General features: G+C 38.7%; 1 long non-coding RNA gene across 1 annotated transcript; it reads right to left on the bottom strand.

Annotated features, from left to right (window-relative positions):
• Window positions 1-4,168: 4,168 nt before the first annotated feature.
• LOC106147824 lies at window positions 4,169-10,456 on the bottom strand. The gene is made up of 3 exons (XR_001232809.1): window positions 10,341-10,456; window positions 5,982-6,063; window positions 4,169-4,246 (listed from the first exon to the last, which is right to left on the bottom strand). It is a non-coding gene; the product is annotated as an uncharacterized LOC106147824 (long non-coding RNA).
• Window positions 10,457-12,072: the final 1,616 nt, after the last annotated feature.

Genomic DNA, 12,072 nt, shown 5'->3' with positions numbered 1-12,072 from the left:
TGCATGAAGCCCGGAGACCATGAGATACCCCCTCAGGATTCTCCAGAGAAAGAGAACAGGTTTTTTTTGTGTGTGTGCATTGCCATATAAATAAAAAAGTCCAAAGTCTATAGGGCGGGTTGGCAGGGAGGCTAGAAGCTTAGGCAAGAGTTGATGCAATAATATTGAGACAAAATTTCTTCTCTTTTAGGAAAGAATTTTTATTTTCTGAAAAATCTTGATTTTTGCTGCTAAGGCTTTCAACTGATTAGATGAAGCTCACACTGACCGATTATAGATGATAAGTACAGTACATTTATCCAATGTTTTCACAGCAGCATCTAGATTAATGTTTGATTAAATAATTTGGTAGTATAGCCTAGCAAAGTTGACACATAAAACTATCACATATGGTAAGGAGTTATGTTTTGATACTAAGAGTAATGAAAAGCTCTAAAGAGTGGTGTGATTGGAATTCTATTTTCTGATTGTACTGTATGGTCTTAGAAGGTAGTTGGTGAATATTACCATAACCAGAGTTTCTTATGATGATCGTATAATATGAACTCTCTGGGAGGACTGGTTCTGTCCTACAAGGTGCTCTCACATTGGATCAGTCAAATTCTCCTCTTAGATGTACACCTGCTGTCTTGAAATTGCTTCCTAGGCAACATTTCACATACTGTTTTACTTTGTGTTGGTTTGTCTCTCTCTTTCAAATCAGATTAGAGACTCTTTTTTTTTGTACCAGGAATCGAACTCAGGACCTTGCGCTTGCCAGGCAGGTGCCTGTGCCACTGAGCTACATCCCTGGTCTTAGAAACTCTTTGGACACAGGAACCATATCTTACTCACTCACCGGTGCATGCACAGTGCCTGGGACAGTGGCTGGCATATGGCAAGCACTTTTGGATGAAAGCCTGAATGGGTTTATTGCACTTCCAAAGTGCCTTATTAAGAGTTCTTATGGAACAGCCCTATCATAACACTAAAAATTGTTATGCTCTTATTTCTAGGCTTTTTTCCCATTGGCATGTTATATAGTTGCTTTTTAACTTGTTCACATAGATCACCGTTTTGGAATATAGCAATTTTTTAAGTCAACTTATAAAAAATGTTGGAATAGTTTTGGATTTATGGCAAACTTGCAAAGATAGCACAGAAGAGTTCCTGTGTACCCATCACCCAGTTCTGTTAATGGTGATGTCTATAATCATGGTACATTGTCAAAACAAAGTAATATAGGTACATTACTATTAATCAAACTCCAGATTACATTTAGCTTTCAGCAGTTTTCCCCTGAATGTTCTCTTTCTGCTTTAGGATCCAGTCCCAGGTACCATGCTGTGTTTGGTCGTCAAGTCTTCCCAATCTCCTCTGGTGTATGACAGTTTTCTAGTCTTTGTTTTTCATGACCTTGAGAGTCTTCAGGATTACTGGCTATATGTCCTATAAAATATTCCCAGTCTGGGTTTGTCTGACGTCTCCTTATGATTAGATGGGGTTATGGGATTTGGGGGAAGAAAATCACAGGGGCAGAGTGTCTCTCTTGTCATATAGTATGATGTCATCTTCATATGATGTTAACTTTCATCATTTGACTAAGGTAGCATTTCTCAGGCTTGTTTTACAGTAGTATTATTTTTACATTTCCCTACTGTATTTTTGGAAATAAGTCACTACATTTAGCCCATCTTTATTTTACTTTTTGTTTTAAAGAGAATGAAAAATAATAAAAAAAATTAGAAACGATACAGAATTTCACTAAACAAGATGATAGGAATTCAACAATGGTCATCATATTGCATATTGTTGTCTTCAAATTAGTTGTTTGGATTACCAGATATAAACACGCAAAATTGGTAAAAAAAAATTAAAAAGAGGAAAAAAAATTTAAGCATTGAATGTTCCTTTCACGAGACCAGTAGAAATCTGCAGTATAATTATCCTAGTTGTTCTGTGTATACGCATATATATTTTTCTCTTTCTTTTCTTTTCTTTCTTTCTTTCTTTCTTTCTTTCTTTCTTTCTTTCTTTCTTTCTTTCTTTCTTTCTTTTTTTCTTTCTCTCTCCTTTCCTTCATCCCAGTTGTTCCTTCCCTTTGAGCAATTTCTTTCCCTTTCACAGTATCTATTGTACCTTTCAGATTTTATTTACTCTTTCAGGTTCTTACACTAGGGAGACAATATGATGTTTATACATGCAGGTCTGATTTATTTCACTTATGAGTATGGTCTCTAGATGCATCCATTTACCTATAAAAGCCTCGAGTTTATCTTCTTTTATAGCTGAGTAATACTCTATTGTATAAAAATACCACATCTTTTTACCCATTCCTCCATTGATGGGCATTTGGATTGTTTCCAAGATTCAGCTATGACAAATTGTGCTGCTATTAACATGGGTGCATGTATATCGCTGTGGTATTCTAGGTATTTTTCTAGACTATCTTTAAATAAAGAAAAGGGAAGAGATATTTCTATCACCTAGGGTAGATTGTCTACATACCTAATTCTTCCATAAGGAAGATTTGTCTCTTCTATTCCATTTATCTTTCAATCATTTACTTATATCAGTATGGATTTATGTATGTTTATTCTATACTGTGGGCAACAATCCAATAGGACATTATTTTATGTTGCTGCATAAATTTTTGTTTTTGTTTTTTGAGACAGGGTCTTTCTATGTAGTTCAGGCTGACCGTGGCTCACTGTGTATCCCAGGCTGGCCTCGAACTTGTGGCAATCCTCTTGCCTTTGCCTCTGAGTGCTTGGATTACAGGCATGCGCCGCCATGCCCAGGTTTGCTGCATAAATTTTTACAGGTTTGGTCTTGGGGAGCTCTTTCAGATTGGTTCCTATGTTTCTTGATGTGCCCCATACTTTTGGTTTGTAAACACTCTTTATTTCTGGTACTATCAGAGTCATCATGTGCATCTTATATTTTCCTTGTCCCAGCGCTAGATCGGCCAAAGATCCTTAGTTATTTTTTGTGGAAAAATGATATACATAAACTGAAGTCCAAGTGGTAGGTCTGCTTATTGCTTCTGGGCTCTCATTGCTTCTAGACTCTGTGAGTAGCTAGGAAATATATGTCTGTCTATTAGCCTTATAAATACATATCTTTAATTTCTATATCTATCTATGTATGCATATAGTAAGCCAAACATGAGTTTATATTGATATCTCTGATCATAATCCAGCTCCATAGTGTTTATTCTTCCCGCTTTTCTTGTTCCTCTGAAATTCCCTCTCTTAATAGTAAGAAACATGGCTCCCACCATCCACTCTCTATTTAATTATTTGTTCTACTTGGATATAAATGTATAGCTAGTTCAGAATTATTTATCTGTATTCACAAGAGAAACAAATTTACCAACTAGAGTACAGCATTTGTGCATGGTTCCTTCGTTTTGAATTAATCATTTTATAAGAAAGTGGCATAACATAGTAGTTGAGAATAGTCTCTAAAGCCAGATTATCTGGGTTTCAAATCTTGGCTCCATCACTTATTAGCTGAATAATATTGGGCAAAATACTGTCTTTTAAATTTCTTCATGTGTAAAAGGTAGATAATAATCCTATGTACTTCTTGGGGTTACTTGAGGATTAACGAAGTTCACATGTATGTCAAGTGCTCAGGACATTGTGTGGTATAAGGTAAATACTACTTAACTCTAGCTATTATTCTTTTTTGTTTTTGTTTTTCTGTTTTTCTTCTGGTACCAGGAATTGAACTCACAACCTTGTGCTTGCCAGGCAGGTGCTGTGCCGCTGAGCTAAATCCCCAGTAACTCTAGCTATTATTCTTAAGGCAGAGATAAACTCTGTTTTAGATGCTACCAGGACAGTGGCAGAGAAATTGGGGAACTATATACTTTTTTGAATTATAGCATCATCTCTATTCACTTAACTAATTTCTATAGCACTTCAGCAAAGGGATATAGGTATAACATTGTCTCTATATTTTCTTCTATTCAGTCACTACGTCTTTCTGTTTGGAGTTAATTTATCATAATTTCTCTGCCCGTTTTTCATGATTCAGAAAACATGTTAAGATTCAAGCCCAAGGTTTTTAACTTATTAACCCACTGGAGTCGGGCCTTCTAGAGGTCGTAGATCATAACCTTATATACCTCCCTGTCCCCAGCTTCTGGAGGCTTGCTAGAACTATGTGAAGGCTTGAGTCTCAGTGATTGAAGAGTCCAGTAGTGCAAGCCAGATGTTCTGTTGCTGGTTTCTTATTTCTTCTGTAGTTGAACCACCACCTGGAAAACCATAGACTTATTTAAAAACCTTTAAATAGAGTCTGGGCGCTTCAGTCAAAACATTTATGATAATGTTCTGCCCTTTGTTGTTATTAATATTATATAGTGAAATGGACATGGTTTCTACCCAGTAGTAGTCAGCACTTCTGGGCAGGACTGTGTGTTACTGGCATTTTCATTAGTCTTCAATGAACCCAGCTGCAACTGCATCAGCAGAGTTTCTTAGACTATTTTTCATATTTGAGGTTTGATAAAATTCAATACATATTTCCCCCATCATTTTCCACTTATACTAAAAGAACCCCCCAAAAACAAAAAAAAAACCCCAAAATACAAACACACAACAACCAAAAACAAAAAACCCAAACCCAAACCTTATATAATCCAAAACTATATACATGTAGAGACTAGGTGATTTTGGAGGTAAATTAGTTTGATATAGGAATACTAAGTTTTTAATCACTATGATATAGAATTCAACTAATGCCAAAGTTTAATTCTTTAAATCACTTAAACAGTTTTAATAAAATGTCCTGATCCTTAAAAGCAGTAAAAAACATTTTGACAAAAAAAGTAGGAACTCTGCAAATTCCTAAGACTTCTTCCATATTTTAATTAGCTTAAGACATTGTGGATTTCAGCATTAGTGTTTGGAATGGCAAGCCAGATCTGTAGGGAGAGGGTCAAACCTACCCAGCCTGAATGAAGGTATTTGTCTACCAGGGAACCCTGCCTAGGGCTGACAGAAGCAATGATATATTGAAGTCAGGAGCTCAACAACTGAGGTCAGAGCAGCATACCATGTCATTTAGCAGTATCAATGAGTCATCTTACTCGTTGTGCTGATGTTTCATTCCTTGCCCACCATTAGAGAATGTGGCCCCAATATCTTCAGCAGAAACTGTTTTAGGAGTTAACTTCTGTCTTACTCAAGCCTGGTTTATTCTTATTCAATAAGGACAAATGATTTATATTTATAAGACATATTACCTCTTTGGTGACACTTATGAAGAAAATGATTCCAAATACTTTCCTGCCCCTCGCCCCTACCCTAGTCCAATCCCTACCTATTCTTGTCATAGCCGAGGAGGCTCCACAGTCCCTGGTAGAAGTACTTTTTGGTCATTATAATTTGTGTAAAGAAAGAAGAGACCAAGAATAAATAGCATTTATTACTGGTTAACACCCAAGCCTCCAACTGTCTGGAAAACAGATCAGACTGAGTACCCTGTTGGGGCTGTTTGGGTGTGAGAGGCCTTAGGACTTGCACACAGCTGTGTCACCACAGTGGTTAACCTAGCACGGGGGAATTGGTGTGTGGTGGGCAGCTTTAGTCACCAAGGGAAATGATTTGGCCATTTCTAGGGGAGTTTACTGTAAAATAGAGATGTGTCTATAATATCACTTATTGAATTGCTCAGAGTACTTCAAAGAAACAGAAACCCCTTTGCTACAAGGAGCAGGTGTCATCATATTTCATCAGTAAGAAAATAAATTGGGTTTGCTTTAGGTCTTACAGTCATCCACAGCTCTCAGAGCCTATAATTTCAGACCTGGCTTGATGACTGGCCACTGTCATTGTGACCTCTTATGAACTGGCCAACCTGCTCACTTAAGAGGCTTCCAGCACAGCAGCCCATCTAGGTGCTTCTCTGGACATTTTCTTACTATCTGGCTTAGGATGCTGCCCTTTTCCTGGCTTCAGTGTGTGCCTCGTGGCTGCTCCCCAACTCACCTCTTGCACTCTGTACTTCATCACGGTTAGCAGGCTGACCATAGCGAGTTCTGTTCTCTGTGGTGCTTTTGGTCTATTTCCCCTAAATGAAGCAACATTTTAAAAATCTTTGTAGAAAGAGAATAAAAAATAATAAAAAATTAGAAATGATACAGAATTTCTAAAAACAAGATGGTAGGAATTCAATAATGGTTGTTCCATTGCGTATTGTTGTCTTCAAAGTAGTTGAGATTACCAGATAAAAGCATGTAAAATTGGTCAACAAATTAAGCATTAACTGTTAAGCATTAAGCATTAATTCTTCTTTTAATAAACCAGTAGAAATTAGTAGTACAATTATTTTAGCTGTCTTGTGTCATCATATATATATATGTGTGTGTGTGTGTCAAAACACATACACAGTGGGAAAAGAGAAGGGAAAGAAGGAGAAATTTTGTATGTATGTATATACAGGATAATTAACATGGTTGTTCTTCTGTCTTCTATTTCTTTGCTGAAAGAAACTGTCAGTGACTCTTTGGTTGATCAGTATTGCATTTCTATATCTGTTTTCATGAGAAGCCACTTTGAAGATATCAATATGTAATACAACAACCACTGTTAATTCCCTACCACTTTGTTTGTAACTCCGTATTGTCTGTACTGTTCTTTTGCTATGTTGTAGAATGTTGTCTGTCTGTTAATGTTTTCCTCCTTTTATTTTTAAAATAAAAAAAATAAAAAAAACCACATACACACATATATATATATATTTGTCCCTTCTTTTTTTCTCATTTCCGTCATCCCAGTCATCCTTTCCTTTTGAGCAGTTTCTTTCCTTTTCACAATATCTACTGTTTCTTTCCAATTAAGTAACATTTTATAGAAAGACTTCTCTCTTCTAATATCTATAACTAAATCGAGAAAAACTATTGTATGATTTTGAGATAAGAGCCATACTGAAGTATAAATAAGAGTTGATCAACTCATAGAAAGGGTACTAGAATTCAGCTTGTCAGCTCAGGGGAAGGAAAAATAAGCTAGCCTTTCTCGATGATTAACCAGTTGCATCCTTGCCAGTCAAGAGAACTGGGCACTATGAATTAGGACAGGGCAGAGGAAACCCAAGACACAGGCAGAGATGTAAAGCTCTGGCCAGTCTCTCTTTCTGGTCAGGGATCTGCTTCCGCTACGTTTTCTCCATTTCAGAATGTAAATGCTGAAGAGCAGGTGGTGAGGTGCGATGATACAAGATCGGCTTCAGAGTTAACTCAGAAATTTAAAATCATTGTATGCTGACTGGGCTTTTTAAAACTCCCCTGAGTCTTAATTTTTCATTTTTAATGAGAATTAAAATATATTATTTGAAGGACCATTGTAAAGATTAAAAATAACATATTTCTTTCCTGGCACATGACAGCCATTGGCTTAGTAGTAGCTCTCATTGATAATTGAAGAAGCACAGCCAGACCAATGATGACAGATTGTTACAGACCAGCAACATTAACTGATTCAATTCTGGGCCCATAAAGTCCATGAAAACTTTCTTTAAGATATTTTTCTTCTGCTCCTAAAACTAATACATTTTCATTGTCAAATTTGTAAAACCAGAGAATTGCATGGTTTTTATTTTGTGCATTTCCCTCTTTTATATGTGTATTTAAATAAAATCCATTTTAGGGTGCAAATACGGCTTTAGATATTGGTGTTTTTTCATCCAACATTATACTGAGAAGAGTGTCTTTCTTAAGGTTCTTACTTTATGTACCAAGAAGTTCCTCAAAATGTTCTCTTCAGGGGAACTATGTCTAATATGGGCTTACTCAATGCAGAAGTAAATTTCTAGAAGAGTATGAGAATTTACTAAATGGAAGCTCAGTTTTATAACCAAAAGTAAATCCAAAAGCCAAGCATTGTGTAGTGACTACTATGATCAGGTGAAATAGCATTGCCTTAATTGTTCACATAGCACATATAATTTGTCTTCTTTTATGAAAAGTTCCAAATATTTACAAAATTAGAGAGGATGAGCCACAGAACCCTAGATTCAGCTCCTCTCCAGCCTCAGCTTTGGTGAATACATGGCCAATGTGTGTGCACCTGTCACCCAACTCATTTCACTACCCACTACCTTCCAATTTTTTGACCTAGGTCCCAGATGCTTGATTTTCTACACAGCACAGTTTTAGGGCTGATTCTGTGTTGCTCTGTGGTATCTAACGCATTCTTATCAGTGTTTTGGGACCAAGCCCAGGCTTTAGTATGAGATATTGTGTGCAGGTATTTTGAGTCCCACAACGAACTAGCAACAACTATAAGAAAATGAGCCTCACTTAGTTTAAAAAAGAGATGATGATTCCTAGAGTTATTGTAAAAATTAAATAAGATGACATATGCAAAGCATCTACCAGCCCCCCTCAACTGGCAAATATTCAACAAGTATTGTCTTTCCTCTCTATTCCATCTTCACTTCCCACTCCTGAGAACTCCTATGATTCCCTCCTTGGCCTCTGCCCATCTAGTCACTGGTGCTCAGACTCTGTCATCTTTGTCCCTCACAGCAGTTTTCCTGCCTCCAACTCTCTTTAGGGAGTGCAAGCTTCTGTATTAGGAGCCAGGCTTGCTAGGACAGGAAATTAACAACACCTTTGCAAAGCCTAGAGAGCGCGGCCTAGAATTACTCTTATTGCCCTAAACCTAATGTGTGGGATCAAATTGAGACATTGGACCCCTGTGTGTCCTGCATCTTCTCCCCTGTGTCATGAGATTGAACAAGTATGGGTTTCTGGAATAATTTGCCTCCTTTCCCTGTCTCGTTTCCCGCATTTTTCTGTTGGGCCTGGAATTGAGTCTTCTATTGTTGGAGGGCTTTTAGTGTTCACTCAAGTCTGGCTTTTGGTTGATGGGTTGTTTGATCAGGCAGAATCACCTTTATTGGAGGCATGACCCATTGGAGAGGAGAATTCCCCAATGTCCCCATTGTGCTGCTGGGATGAAGGTATGCAAAAAATGGTCAGTGAAGCCAAGCGTGGCAGCTGATGGCTGGACAAAGTAGATCAGGGATGGGGAGACTCAGGTGCAGGTGTGGAACCATTAATACTTCTCTTAGGGAAAGTTAAACTCTGGGAAGGGTGGGTGCTTCGTGGGCCAAGGGCATAAAGATATTGGGTATGGGCTTGGAGGAGGAGTTGTGCAGTCTGGCTGGGTGGCAGGAACTTTTGGGAGGTTGAGCAAGTTGAGCCTTGACAGCCCCTAGAGGCTTGAGCAAGAGTACCTAGCTTCGCCTGCCCCCACTCTCTGGATAGGTCTAGCTCTCACTTTCTAGATGTGATAATAGGGGAGGTCTTACAAGGGCTATACTGTGTGCCCAGCACTGTATTTCCCACTAACTTAAACTGTCAGGTAGCTGGGAGTCATGTGATCCCATCTCAAGGTATTGCATTTAAAGAAGCATAGCACAAAAGGATATTCCTATTCTCTCTTCAAGACTTGCTAACATTTTAGAGTTTTTCAGCACATAATTCACAGCAAATTTCTTCTCTAGTGATCACAAATGTGAGATGGGCTCCAACTCTCCCATCCCTCCACCAAACTATTATTTCCACTTAGTCCCTAACATTTTGTTTTTCAGTCCTCTCTCCAGTCGGCCTCATGTTTCCCGATTTGTCCAGTTAGCACAAGTTTGTCAGTTTTGTCACAAAGTCCTGCACATCCTCAAGTCAGTTTATACTTTTTCTCTGACTTTTTCCTAGAGAATATACCGGTGTGGCTCTGATCTTTTCTTTTCAGACAGTAGGCAAGGAGAAAGAAGGCATGCAGGAAATGGTTTAAAGCTCTATTAACAGGAGAAGGGAGGCTTTTATTTTCTCCTCATCTTAGTTTCATTTTTCTTGTTCCTGAGACAGATACCTGACACTCAAAGTTAAAGGAGGAAAGGTTTATTTAGTTCACAGTTTGTAGCGGTTTCAGTTCATAGTTGGCTGGCTCCAAGGCAGGGTGGCATGACAGAGGGATATTGTAGGGAAGAAACAGTTCATGAAGGGGGAAAAAGACAGCAAAGCAGTGAAGTAGCAAAGCAGCAGCATCAAGCAACAACAGCAGCCCTCTTTCTGACCCTTATGTTCTATCCAGCATATATGCCCATAGGGAAGGTAGCACCAACACCCAGGTGAGCCCCCCCATTATCCACATCCAGAAATATACCAAACCAATCAGTAGACTAATTTTGTAATCACATATCCTTGATCCAAGCATTACACACTATAGACCCAGCCACCTCTTAAAAGCCCCACCTACTTCTGCATGAGGCGTTGGAGGGACATCTAGACACAAGCTGTAACACTCCTATTGCACAGTTCCACTTTCTGACTTCCTGCTCACCCATCTCTGCTTCTTGCCTTGTCCAAATGAGGTCCTTTTCTGTGCCAGCTGCCTTCTCCTGGAAATGCTCCTGTGCTTTTCTGCCTTGGTCTGTTCAGCCCCACTGTTGTCATGGTTCCAGTGTGACTTATGTCTGGGTCAAACAAATTCATGGCAAGGATTCAGCCTAAAGCTTTCTGAAAGAGTTTGAGGACCTCTAGGCCCTGCCCTTTTGAGTTTTGATATCTGGGCTTCTTCCCTATTCTTAGAGTCTTTTTTTTTTTTTTTTCTTCCTGTACCAGGAATCAAACTCACGACCTTGCGCTTGCCAGGCAGGCGCTTTTGCCACTGAGCTAAATCCCCAGCCCCTCTTCCCTGGTTGCACCAAGCCCTCTGTCTTTTGAACCAGACTGGAACTGTCCCTTCTTCTGTCTATGAGAGACTGGAGCTATGCTGTAGAGTCTCCATGGGGTAACCAAGGCTTGGCCACCTGCTTCCTGGAGGTTGCCTATTGGTCTGTATTTCTAAAGCTCTTAGATTCCTTTTTGAAGTTCTTTCTAAGTCAGAACAACACTAATATTTCCTGTCATGCCTCTTGTGCTGAGAGCTTGGCCTATACTCGGATGCTGCTCTGCTGTCAGGATGAATGGTGCCCTAGCACCTTTGTCTGCACTGCTCCTCAGCACGTTGCCCACTGTTGTGCAGTTTCTTGTGGTTTGGTCCTTCTTGCTCCAGATAAAAGGTGCAATATTATATGCAACTAGCCATTCTTATTATTTATATTGCAATTTTATTGTTATTATTGATAGCTACCATATCTAAGGAGCCTACTTCATGCCACATACCTCCCTCAAATTATCTTACATGTTCCTCACAAAGATCATAGGGGGCAGGTATTATAAACATTTTACAGGGGCTGGGGATTTAGCTCAGCGGCAAAAGCGCTTGCCTGGCAAGCGCAAGGTCGTGAGTTCGGTTCCTGGTACCAGAGAAAAACAAAAAAAAAAAAAAAAAAAAAAAACACATTTTACAGATAAGGATACTAATGTTCAGAGGAGTTTAGTAACTTCCTCAGTGTATGTCCCTAAATAGTGGAAAAACTAGGATTATAGCTTAAAAATGTAAGAAATGACTCAGACAGTAAAAACACATAGATTTGTAAGTATTACCAAAATAAATTCTAATTTATGGGTTTGATGTGGGGATGAGGGAATGTATATATTTTTACTAACTGAAGTGATTTTTGAATCAGTTGGTCATCCTTTAGAGGCGCTATATAACATATCATTATTCCCTGAGAGAAAGCTAATGATAGCCTTTGTGCCTTTGATTTCTCATATTACATAACTCATTTAAGAATGACTAGTTGCATATAATATATATGAGACATATTTTAACTCTGCCTTCAGTGATTTCCACAGGGCATGTGCAGTGGGTCCCCTGTGGAATTTTTGTGCTCAGAAAGTATGTCCTCAAGCTTTTGGGGACCAAGCAAGAAAACCTGTTCTGGGAAACAGAAGTTGAGAAGGATTAATTGTAAATGGAGATTACCTTGAGAGTCCTTTTGTCAATATCTGGCTGATAGTCTAAGGATCTTGTATGTAAGTCTAGAATAGAGCATGTTAGGAAAGCTATACACTCTTCAGCTGCATGTCAATTTCAGCAATTTGGGGCTGCAATGATAGAACAGTGTGTGATGTATGGCTTAGTAAGAGGCAAGCTAAGGAATGAGGAATGTCCCCCGGTCTAATTA

The sequence above is a fragment of the Chinchilla lanigera genome, unplaced genomic scaffold, assembly GCF_000276665.1.
Source record: "Chinchilla lanigera isolate Chin_1 unplaced genomic scaffold, ChiLan1.0 scaffold00010, whole genome shotgun sequence".
NCBI classification, from domain to species: domain Eukaryota; kingdom Metazoa; phylum Chordata; class Mammalia; order Rodentia; family Chinchillidae; genus Chinchilla; species Chinchilla lanigera.
Note: the sequence above shows the minus strand (reverse complement) of the source record. Positions and strands in the feature narration are given on the sequence as shown.